Here is a 13,175-nt window from a genome sequence, read left to right as displayed (position 1 = left end):
GTGGTTGGGAATGCCAAGAGATTGTAAGTTCGAAGCCTCAGGAAAGTTTTGGGCACAAATGGGATGGCGATCTGAACAATTCGTGCTACCAGACCTGGACAGTCAGCGTCACCACGTAAGACACTGCACGGTATACGGAGGAGGCTAGAATTGCGCCGTACCTCAAGGGAATTAAACCCAAGCGACCCTATCAGATATTTGGTCGGATATAGGAAGGGATAGTACGTATGAAATTTTTTGTAGGCACAGAAATCTGAGAAAAGTTTTTTGGACTTTTTCCAGAAGCAGAGCGTAAGTTTTCTCAGCTGGATTCCATACGATGCTTGTCGCATGAAGCCTATGGTCCCGGGTTCAAATTCCGGTAAGAGCATTTATTTGTGTGATGAACACAGATATTTGTTCCTGATTCATGGGTGCTTTCTACATATTTAAAAGTATGTATGTATCTATATACGTATGTATATCGTCGCCTAGTACCCATAGTACAAGTTTTGCTTAGTTTGGGGCTAGATCGATCTGTGTAAGATTGTCCCCAAATATATTTAAAAAAAACGAGCGAAAAAGCTCAAGTATTTGCACGAGAAAAAACCGGGCAAGATTAGAAAACCTTCAATTAGCAGTTTGTCATCACATGTCATCATTGTGAAATCCTCGTTTAGTCGGTAGCTACGTAAATACATACAAACCTACACATTTCGCACATCTCATATAGATTTCACGGACCGACAAACAGTGATGTCACTGGTATTTAAGGTTTTATGGTGTTTCATCATTTTTGATGTCAAGTTTGTATTTCTCAAGATTTATTATCTACCTAGGTCGTGGCGTCATTTCAATCCTAAGCCGAAGTAGAGTTGGTTTTATAACTTTTTGTGTTAGTTTCTTTGAAATGTGATTTTGGCGTCGGATATAAAGGATTAACTGGAATCAAAAACATATAATGAATTATCTCTTTATTTATTTTTAGTAAAGGAGACAAATATACCTTCAGAAAACTATTTAAGTTAGAGAAGATGTTGGCATACCTTCTACTACATGCCGATTATACATATATTATATAGTATTTAATATAGTAGTTTAGATATCGCAACCTAAAAATATTTGTAACTGTTTAAAAGATGTATATGAATATAATATAGCCTTAGAGATAGCCTTAAGCCATAGTTATTAAGTTAGATTTAAGTTATATTGCAGTGCCCTACAGGGTTTCATAGTTGAACCAATATAATGTACCAACCTGTATAACCTATGAAAGCAATAAATACACTGATTACTGATATAGGGTGGTGGGATGAATATATGTATAGGTCATACTAAGCAACTTTACCTATGCGACCAACCCCGAAATCGCGAAAAAATATTGGCTGCTTCATATATTTTGGCTGTCTGACCTTGACATTTTCTATGGGACAGTTAAATTTTTTTCGCGATTCTAGGGTTGGTCCAATAGTAAAAGTAGCTCAGTATGACTTATATATTCACCCTGTAAATTATTGTAGGGTGACTCAATAAACACCTTGTACACATTTCAAAATAAAAGGGAATTAAGATATGCAACATATTTTGACGGAAAGTGCACGGAATGAAAGCGATCAACAATCATTACCAACTACCCTCAAGGTAAATATATTACAAATGGAGCATTCCAAAGCATCTTGAATGTACCGACCTGAGACAAAAGATATTTATAAATATTTGCAATAGTAATAGATTCCAAATTAGACATGTGACATTTTCGCGTTTCCCGGTAGGCCGTTTGTAAACAAACCGTCTTGATGCATCAATGTCATATTTTATTATCTGTGAAAACTTGACAAAAAACAGTTTGAAGCGCAGTATGTATAAATTACTCTATGGTTTACGATAGATGCTAGTTACGATAGATAGTAGTAATCTGGCGGCAGAACATGCAGTAATACTCCATGTAGATTAAGTACGATGGGGCTGGCATAATCATGTAGGTAACTGATTTGAGTCCCTAATAAATAATAAACAGACAAAAATAAGAAATAGAAGGGAAGTAAAAGCACCTTGCAGTGAACTTTCAGCAACAATGCACTCGGCTGAGGTTTTTTTAAGTCTCATATTATAAATACATTAACCCTACCCCACAAAACCCAAACCTTATTTTAATTAATCAAAGACAATTACAGAATCGCGTCTATTTCTGCGGTGCGTCCGCGTTGGCGCGGCTCCAACATTCTATGCAGCATGTCCGGAAGGGTATAAATAATGTAGACTTTCATACCGTTTTTATAAGCTTTTCAAAGGCCGATCAAAAACTAACAGGCCTGTGAGTTTTTGGGTTTCAGAAAAGCGGTAAAACTAAAAGGATATTTTATTATTCTTATCCCTTAAATCGGGCTTGGTGTTTACTGAGTTTTTTTTGTCGATGTTTATGTATTCTATTCGTAATGATAGTAATGATTTCATAATAGTATATGTTCCTTGTAGGTTCTATGGCGGTACCCTGTGGTAGTCCTACTACTACTAATTTGAATAATAAAATTAAATAAAAATAATAGAAGGGTGTACCTAGATGAATTTAGGTATATTATAAGCTTTTCCGGCAATGGATCATATGCTTACGACTTGCGGTACCTCTGAAAGTACATTTAGAAACAATTGTATTCGACCCTATCACGATAACGGCTAAAATACAAAATTAGTTCCAAGAGTTAAAATAAGATAAGTAGGGCTAAGATGGTCGCCTCTTTATATTCTGTCATTAGAGAGGCATAGTAACATGTATGTAAGTGCGAAATTGATGCAAGACACGAAAGGTGATAAAAAAGCGAATATTTTGAACCAATCGACGTCAGCCGTTCGAATAATTGGCAACCTTTAAAGTTAGACTTTATCTATATAATTCTAAACACAAGTACCAACCCTAAGTCTCCAGTCAAGGTGGTTTCAATTAGTCTATAAATGTGTCGCTCCGTATTTGGCAAACCAGTACTTTCTGTGATTACTATCACACCAACATAGGGGTGCAATAACATCGACGGTTTACAAATATTGGTAATAGTATGAGTAGCAATTGAATATATGTTTTTCCTTTCCTTTCGATTTAAAATGTCCAAAAAATCTTGGATTTTATTGCTACGATTTACATCTGGAAACTTTGTATCACCTAATACTGATTTAAACTTTCACGATTTTTACACATTATTAAATTATAGAACGGGACTTAATCGCATATTGAGTTCTAAATTTAACTCTGACGTTTCGAGGACGGCGTTATCCCCGTGGCGTGGTCTCGAAGAAGATTTACTAAAGTTGACATCAACATCTAGCCGCGCGATTTTTTCGAACTATCCGCACTTGGTTTTGTTTATCAACTTGAAAGTTTTGCGCACTATGGATGTTACTCAGTTCGTTTTTATTACTTCTGTCAAAAGCGGCGATATCAGGCTAACTTTAACGTTTTTGTGACAGATTTCTATTTGGTACTGGTAGTATTTGTTTGTATTCCAGTATTATCGATAAATAAGGTACAACACTATACCGTGGAAATCAATTATGCGATTGCTTTTCGTCATATATAGAAACGTGATGGTATGTCCGTTTGTTTATTGGCAGTGAAAGCTCACCATATGGTATACCTTACCATTGACAGATATACAAATATCAGTCAATGTCAAACCCTTTTTTACTTAACTCACCTACTTCCAGCGGAAGCACTTTTTAAATGACTTACAAAAAATGGCCAATATTGATCATTTCTTTTTTATTCATCACACAGTTGTTATACGTATATATACGTATACAAAACTAGTTATTCTTTACTAATGAACTATTTTACTAAAAAGAAATCTGACAATTCGTGAATACTGTACTCCCAAATTTTCTATAAGGTCAATGTGGTAAAGAACTCTGTTAGGTGAGATTTTTTAGCTACTTTTTTATACGACCTTCTTTTGCCACTTTTGTGTTATTTCTACTCAGGATCGCGAGCCCTTTTCATCCCATCAAAAAGTGTCCCAAAATTTCCATACATTTTCCTACTTTCCTTTTTGTTACCGCCGTTCAAAGAGGGTTAGATATTGTATTTTATCCTTTTTGAAGATTTTTATTTATTTATTTAAACATAATTGCATTAAAAAAAACGTACAAAAGGCGAACTTAATGCCATAAGGCATTCTCTACCAGTCCAACCTTAGGGCAAAGCAGAAAAGATTTTAGGAGGTGCATTTAAAACCAAAGAAAGAGATAAAGATTTTTCTGTTTTTAAGGCTAATTACGTAGTTACAATTTAATTTTGAAAATTGTTGATCAATTGCAGTAATTGATCAACAAAACACACAATTAGATGTTTTCATTTGCAGTTGTTAGGTTCATGTTCCACTTCCAATGACGTAGTTACCAATGCCATCAACTAGCAACAATCGTTAGGAACTCTAAACAGTTTCCGATATGCCTGTTATTGGCCGCCTCGCTCTTGAAAATGAATACGTTACTATTAATAGGATTATTATTATTTACAGTTATTAACTATTATTAATAGAATGAGTAGCAGTTGAGATTTCAGTGCTATGGACGCATTTAGAAACGGTTAGTTTGAAAACTTTTCATTCGACAGAAGGTTTAATACATTATTTTCATACGAGTACCACCTAGCATCTTTGCAACTACTCATTTTTGTTTATATTTTCTCTCTATGCTTATGTAACATTTATCTTGTATTGATTTATTTTCTTAGTTTTGTTTCCCTATCTCATATTTCCCTATGATTTAATTATTCTCACGACAGATTTTAATTCTTTAAATAATTTTCATATTGCATGGCTTTTCTTTTTTATAGTATTGGTCTTGACATTAACCATTTTTTTTAAATTATATTTGCATGCAATTTACTATGTTTTACTCCAAATAAATGATTGATCATTTGCAATTTTGGTTACAGTCGGACCCTTTGATCCCTTATAGGTAATGTATTTCCATCGAAGTAGTTATGACCGTTTTCGAGAAATCTTGTCTAATTGATAGCGTAAGATATGGGCTATAAAACATTACATGTCCCACTGCTGGGCACAAGATTAGCACATGTTTCGTCAGTCAAATAAACCCAATAAAGCAAGGTCATTAAAAGTGACGCACAGACAAGCGTTCATGCTTAACCATAAACATTAGCGGCGATGTAACTTCTATTTTATCTCTGGACGAGTGCCAGCTGTCTATGCCGGTTCGCGCATTTCTAAAACTGGAACTATACTGGACTTTTATTAGGAATAAAAAAACAAGGCTATCAGGCGCCATGCCATGCTTTCTGCCACTTTATGGTAGCCAAATATTACGAAATCGATGAGTAAATTTGGATTTAGATTACAAGATGAGTGGTTGGAATATTATGATCCCAAGGAAGAAAACTAGGGAGGAATTATTGTATTGGCTACATGCGAAGTGCATTGTGGCAGGGGCACATTTACCCTAGGGCCAAGAGGGCCATGGACCGGGGCGGCAAGCTGCGAAGGACGGTGTAGGCCCTACGTTTTCAGAAGACGCCGAAATAAAAAATACAATCGTGCTTATGGGTGACCCAGGCCCAATGGCTCAGGGCGCCAAATATTAAAATACACCTCTGCATGGTGGGGGTATAGTAAAGCGATCGCAGTGCATGTCGCGGTAAAAATGCGCTAAAATTGTTGCAGCACTATTATCAGGAAAACTTCGAGAGAAAAATGTTGAAGGAACACTACAGGCTATCGAAAACTATACATATCTACCACACCACACACCATATGCCGAAAAGGTAAGTGTAAAAGCAATGACATCATATTATGTAGATTGCATTCGAGTCATCCATCCATACCATTCGTAGACTGCGAAATGGATAAAAAAAATTAGGTAGTTTTACGTAGGTATTTGAAGACTTCTTGCTGTAGAGGCAAAAAAGGATACCTAATATTTAATGGTGACTAAAAGGTACGACTAACATGGTGACTAACTGTTACTAATCTGTTCAAAATCACAGTCGCAAAGAGATTTACAACATCTTTGTTTAGTGACAAAACTTCCTCCATATTCACGCGTTTAAAGCTTAATTTCCATGCGTCAACATATGCGTACCTATCTTTATTACTAGATAATTATTTCGGCCGCGCAGAGACAGTTCTCTGTAAATTAAACTTGATTCAGGTGACACATCATTCGGGGAAATATTTGGCGCACGTTAGAGGACGAATTTAGGGATTGCCCATGTTTAAATTATTCTGAATTCTTAGTAGATATTCGCACAGGTTTTTCTGTACTACATTTTGTGGTTATTTCAGAAAATGCTGATGCGAATCCAAATCAGCATAACGAATCAAAATCAGCAACATAACTTTGGAATTACTTTTGACGTGCATGAAAATTGTGTGTACGAGGTCATAGTGTCACGCTTGGTTACCAATCAGCAAGGGCCTTTTCGACAATGTCCCGTTTTACGCCTGATTTATGCAACTTTTGACACAATATGTATAAATAGTTGACGCTTCACTGGTGCCAATATATACCCTGACTAAATATAACCAACAAAGTCCATTGAGGATCTGACCAAAATCACAGGGTAGGATCAAGTCAGGAACACTGGCTGACTCAACCTAATTTCAACACGAGAGAGGCTATATTTATTTCCCTGCTAATACACCAGAAACATTCAGTAATAAAACAAATTCAAATGGACGAGCAACGGTTATTCTAATACGCGATGGTGCTACAGTATAGAACAATGTTTGGGTGACTGAGCCACCGTTTGAACTGAACTACTGTTGCCGCCTTGACTCTACCGATGAACGAAGGCAGGGAATAACCGGTCATTCTAGAAATCTGCGTGAAAAAGCGTGAAAATGTCGGCTCAAAAGACATTTATTATCCAGTGCAGGCTTGCGAAAAAGCAAACAAAACAGGCCTATCCCGCAATGGGTGAGTGAGAATGCGCACAGGAAACACAATTCGGTACAACGCTAAGAGGCGTCATTGAAGGAGGACGAAGCTATGAAGCTGTAAGCTTGAACCACCTGTAGCTGTTGAGCTGAATAGACTCTTCTAAAAATATTAGGGGAAGGTCAGTAGACGTGTTTCTGGTATAAGGATTGTCCTGACATAAAACTTTCGCTTCATCATTCTTCATGTATAATCCGTGCAATATGTGCTGAAGCTGCGTCGCTATATGTTTAGTTATAAAAGCTATAAGCACGCGACGGCCCCATAAACCAATGTAAATGAACACAGAAAGTGTCTGACCCATATACAGTGCCGCGTATTCGCTGTCGGACGTCATACGATAACGCTGACATAGGTTGAATGCCGATGCTTCGTTATGGGAGCAAATATTGGTCCAAATTTTTAGGAGCATTACGTTATCTTCATGAGAATGCAGGAGCATTATAAGGATATAACAATAAATATAAAAATAAATTTAAATTTTATGACGATAGTTTGTGATAATTTCTTTGTAATTTAATATTATAAAATTCTTTGTATGCGTGGTGGCATAACCTGTACACTTATAAAAGCAACTTGTTAAATAACCGATAAACAATAATAGCTGTAATATTAGTGCGTGATCTGTAACAATCTGTTAGCGAGTAGTGTCGGCAAAAAGGACGTGTTGTTCGTCTTGTCATTTATCACGCGATAAACCATCGTGTGCTACTCCGTACCGTACTATGTGTCTGTATCGTAATATAATGGGAACGCAAATAAAAACTGCGTTTACGCAACCCGTGTAGTATTACAACGCCACATGTCCGGATTCGAACCCATATCCCTTGTTCTGCTTAATGCGCGACCTTAATAGTTTGTGGCTTTAGGACGAATGAGCTTTAGGCCCGCTTTCAATGAACTAGTGGACTGTAGAGAAATCAAATAGTTTAATAGGTTCATGAAATCTAATTAATAATTGTCATAAAAAAAGGCTGAATATTTGTAACGGTTTACAAAAATTCTTTATTGCAATAATCATTTATTAAATAATGTAATGTGTATTATAAAACAAAAATATAACTAATCCTAATAAAAAAAATAACAATGAAACTATTAATAAAATTAATATATATAATAATTGTTGTTTGACTCTAAGTATAACATTGATATCCGAGCAAGCGTAAATTTCAAAATTGAACTATGAGCGCAGCGAATGACCCGAAGAGTGGAATCTTGAGAGTCTCGTTTATCAAGGAAATTTACAGTAACAGCCACCGTCGAGGCCGTTGAGGTAATGCCGCTACAGTAATGCAGCTGCATCTGAATGTCATCCTAAATGCTGTCAGCATCTTCGAATTCATCTCACGGAGCGTATTTTTAGATTAATTTAGTTGAGTTTTAGTTCTTGTCTTTAGGGTAGTTGACTACTTAGTGAAATCAGTTTCTTTTTTCGAACTGTCAAAACGATTAGCCACTATGGAATCTGTATAAAATACAGAGCAATAATAGTCACGGTTAAGTTAAATATTCTTTATAGTTCGTTTGGATTTATTAAATATACATTGGGTCTGAAAGTAACTGCGGTCTAGGTTTTTCTAATATTTTTCTGGTGCTTTTTTTCGTGCATGGTGTGATATAATTTATTTTAAATACAGGAAAAATCCCTATTATAATTAGGATTTGTCTTCATGTGAACTATATATAGGCACGTCATTAGAGGTCGGAAGTGGCCGTCTACGTTTGACATCATACTGATTACATCTATATTTACTATTGAAGCCAAACAGTTCAGAGTTGACTGTTATCAGTGGCTATTAAGTGCAATGTTGCAAGGTGTCTGTTGCATGTTTCGTAATATATTGATAGCGGCATTCGTATATGTACGTATGGGCTGTTCTTCTTGGTTGCAACTCGGAGAAAATTATCTAAATTTTATTTTATTTATTGTCGCCTATAGATGCCTCAACCTCACTGTCTAAGGCCTAAGAAGCGCTGGCCGGACGTCGTGATAGCGGACATGGAAGAGAACAATCTAAGATTGAATTGAATTTCTTTTTAATTTCTTGCCATGTAATCACGTTTATTTTCTTTCATGTTTTGCACTGATGCTAGTGTTATAGTATAAGCAAGTAATAAACTAATAAATGGCCTTATTATCGTTGTTATCTAGGTATATCTATCAGCACGCGTACGACATGGCCCCTTTTGTCATCATGACGTCTCGCCGGCAGACTAGATGGCGTTGATCGCCGCCCTTTCGCCGCCGCAAAGCCGCGTTCAGTTTTATGCCGTGTCGTACTTACAGCTGCGTTCGTGACCCACAATTGGGACCATTTCGTGGTAAACTATTTATTTATTCTATGTTTCTTTCTTTTGTTATGTTGTTATACTCTTGTATGTCATAGTTTATCACGAATAAATGCAATGATAAATGCAATGACAATCTCACAGCTGAGGATTCCGAAGATCGGGAGAAGATTAAGGAGGAAAGCGGACCCTGGCGCTAGGCCGGGAAAACTCTAGGTTGAAGAAGAAGAAGATTGACGTATAATCTATAAATATGTTACCTACACTTTAGCATTATTTTCTAGCAGTTACAACCGCATCGCGGGTTTAAAGGTGTATCCATGTTACTATTTCAGCTTTATATACCGCGGTGTGGAATCCAAAACCCCGATTACGATTATTATGTATTATTTGTATGAATTAATTAACGTTAAAAGGAAACCACTAAGGTCACTTTTCTATATAAAGGTTCTCGCCATTTTCCTCTCTGGATTTTGGTCCTAGATTTTTTTTTTATATGAGTTCAATATCCAATAAATACCTGTGTCTATACGTTTTTGGTTTTTTGTATATTCTTGTTTTCATAGGAACTATGTTACTTCAAAAAGCGTCTAAATCGGCCAAATAAATGCGCCGTAAACAGATGCCTATTAGCATACAAAATCGGCAACAATACACGCAACAAAAATCAAAACGGTCAGACACAGATCATTTCTTTCTCGTTCTGTACCCCTAGTGTAAATTTTATCGACATCATAACGTGACGAACGCGTTTGCGTTAAGTCTCATTTTGTATAGGATTTTGAGTTTCCAAAACGTCCCGCTTGGCGCGCTCTTTCTAAATCCAATACAAAATGAGACTAAACGCAAACGCGTACGTCACGTTTCAAAATCGAATTTATTTACACTAGGGGTACTGATCCCAAAATTTCGTTACGAGCAGAAAAATGTCTAGACCGAAACCTTGATTTCTGTGATTTTTACGCAGGATTCATTTGCGTCTATTTCTTATGTCATAGAAATTAAAACTAACAATGGCAATTTGGCAATAAACGTGCAGAAATAAAAACCGAGAGCATTTCATGGGAATTTTGCATTTTTTGCAAAATTTGCTACCTACACTGTGCGTATTGGCTTTTCCCCTAACTATACCAGAGGGCGAACGAGATATTTATTACCCGTAAATAGGTAATTTAATTATATCTATTGTAATTACAAATAAAAAGCCGGCCGAGTTTTCGAATTGCCCAACTATTTCTGTATCTTTGTAATTTTATCTTCGTTTGCGGCGATTTGTTTGCTTTTATGACTTAATTGAAGTTCCATGAATTAGTAATTAAATTTATTTTATTGTAATACTAGAGTCAGACCAAGCTAAGTTGGCAACGATGTTGATAGCACAGACTGTGCAAGTGTTATTTTAAACGTCAAACTTCTATTCAATTATGACGTCGTAAATCGCTGCTAACTTAACTTGGTCTGACTCTAGCTCTTGTCCGTTTACATTTATGTAATTGAAGAGTTGATGTCCAGATTTTTTTGAACGCGTCAGAAGGGTCAAAATTGTATAGGTAGGTAACATTAAATACTAAATAAACCTTAAAATTATTCATAAAATGAAATAAAAATAAATTTCAAAATTCAAAACAGTACAAACCGAACTTATGACAAATGATTTCAAATCCAGTGTAACTGCAGTAGGGTTCATTTTGAAATACATTTAATTTTAAGTGCACTGTGTTTTGGAGAAATATTAGTCCATACATTTTGGGTGACCACACCTTGATGCGTGGTGCGTGACGAATGGTGTTAAATAAGGTTCGGGTGGCCATGATTCGGGAAATCACCGGGACAGTACCTGAAACAGATAAAAATCAATGAAAGTTTTTTTATTGAGCAATATTTATCTAGCAATTTTGTCAATAAACTTTTCGAGAATGGTTTCATATGGTATTTTCAGAAATATTATTTTTACTACAATATTAATAATTTCTAACACATATACAAAAGTACGCTTATTATATTCATATGAACTTGAAAAACACATGCTACTTACTTACAATCTTTTGTTACATCTAACAAGTGGGTAGTAGGCACTTCCTATTCTAATAAAGATTATCATAATTAAATTTAGCCTCTTAAGGCCCAGCCATAGAAATGAAAAATCCAAAATTTGCCACTGGAATTTGAACCTATAGTGCACGGAATACAGTAGATTTTATTTTGTTTGAAAATTGCACGAAAAAAAACAAATGCAACTCTGTCCTAATTGAATATGATTTAAATTTCATCGAACTGAATAAGTCCTATAGGTAGGACCTTGGGCGTTACGAGGATATGATAAAGACTTAATATTACTGGTAATAAAATATTAAATTAACTAAAGCTTTTAAAGAGCAATGTTAATATTCTTATCTAAACTATAAATAGCTAGTTTATGACACATATGTATTAAGTAAATTCTCCTATCAAAACTTGATCATAACTTTTTTGTGCAAAAATAAAAACGTAGGTTATGACGAAAAATTTGATGGTCAATAAAATTGCAATTAGTTACATAATACAATATTTTTTAACTGTGCGGCGTTTTACAGAATCGTAATTATGAACCTACCATGTATATTTTGAAATAAAACTTATTTTATTTCAACGCCTTTATAGCTAATTAAATTATTACATATGTATGTACTTACTCTAACTCTAACACCACACAGTGAGCAAAACAAAAATAAATTGCGCACATGTTTCCAATACTTTTTTAACGTTTTCGTCCATGGTTACCGTTTTTGACTACACATGGCGTCACGGCCCACTGGGTGTGACCTTTTTATGGGGTCAAGTTTACAAATTGGTACAAAATTATGGGTTTTACGTCAATTACACGTTTATTGGCCGATTACTGGACGATTTAGGGCACAGTTAAGTAATAGAAAAGGTAAGTGATATCCCTCCAGCGCTCATTTAACAAAGGTAATATTTTCAGTTCAGTTATAATGTCTAAATTCATATCTGATTACGAAATATGTATGACCACAGCCCGGCCGGCAGAACGTCTAACGTTGTCGATTGCCATAATAAGGACGTTAGGACGCCTTGTTAGGTTATTCGTATAAAGATACAAGCAAATCTCGTCCTTATTGCAAGCGACAGAGTGGAACGTCTTGCCGGCCGCGGCCACGTTTTATGGAACTGATCAATCTCTGGCGATAACACCTACTATGGTATAATTCTAATAATTATGAAGTATTTTTTCCGTTTTGTGGTGTACAAAATACAACACGATTTTCTGTAAGTATTTTTAATAATCTACAATGAAACATGTATTTTCATGAGTCATCCCTAACACAATTTATATAAAAAAAATATATAGTAAGTTAAAATGCGTAATCAATAAACAATTCTTTCTTTTAGTAACTTTATTCAAAAAATACTTGTACAGGCAAGCGAAGCATTAGAATCAATAAACAACTATTTAAATAACTATCTAAAACAGTATAAAGTATACAAAACTTGCCCAGAATCTAGAAAAAAGTCAATGCCCTAGCTCGTATGGGAAAAGATTAGTATAAACAAACTTACATTAATGTAAATATTATGATGATAGAGTGCTAATGTTTTTTTCTAAATTTATTTACAGTACGATGAACGGTTAGCTAAGAATATATTTAGATAGTGCTTCAGATATATTATCGAAGCATTATTCAAATATTTTCCTTTGTCGCCTACTTGTTTGGTTGCAGTGGTACAAACCAAGGAGTCAAAAAAGTGTTGTTACATATTTAAATACCTAAGACACTAATTCAGCATCTAACTGATAGTGACGGCCAAAGTGGACAAATATATCGTAACACACCTATCATACAATAAAAACTGTAGAAATAAATATTAAATAAATAATGATCCTGACTGTAGTATCGCTTGTCATTATTAGAACAGTAGGTGTTTGTAATACAATGGAAACAAATATTAATAGAGGATAT

At 35.2% G+C, this 13,175-nt stretch overlaps 1 protein-coding gene and 1 pseudogene across 1 annotated transcript in view; one reads left to right on the top strand and one right to left on the bottom strand.

The window, feature by feature from the left end:
- LOC133531176 (vascular cell adhesion protein 1-like) overlaps nucleotides 1–13,175 on the bottom strand; it is a 217,729-nt gene that overhangs the window by 79,209 nt on the left and 125,345 nt on the right. The window lies entirely within an intron of this gene.
- Nucleotides 6,831–6,982, top strand: LOC133531029 (large ribosomal subunit protein eL39-like; annotated as a pseudogene).

The sequence above is a fragment of the Cydia pomonella genome, chromosome 24, assembly GCF_033807575.1.
Source record: "Cydia pomonella isolate Wapato2018A chromosome 24, ilCydPomo1, whole genome shotgun sequence".
Taxonomy (NCBI): Eukaryota; Metazoa; Arthropoda; class Insecta; order Lepidoptera; family Tortricidae; genus Cydia; species Cydia pomonella.
This window is presented reverse-complemented; position numbering and strand designations above follow the sequence as displayed.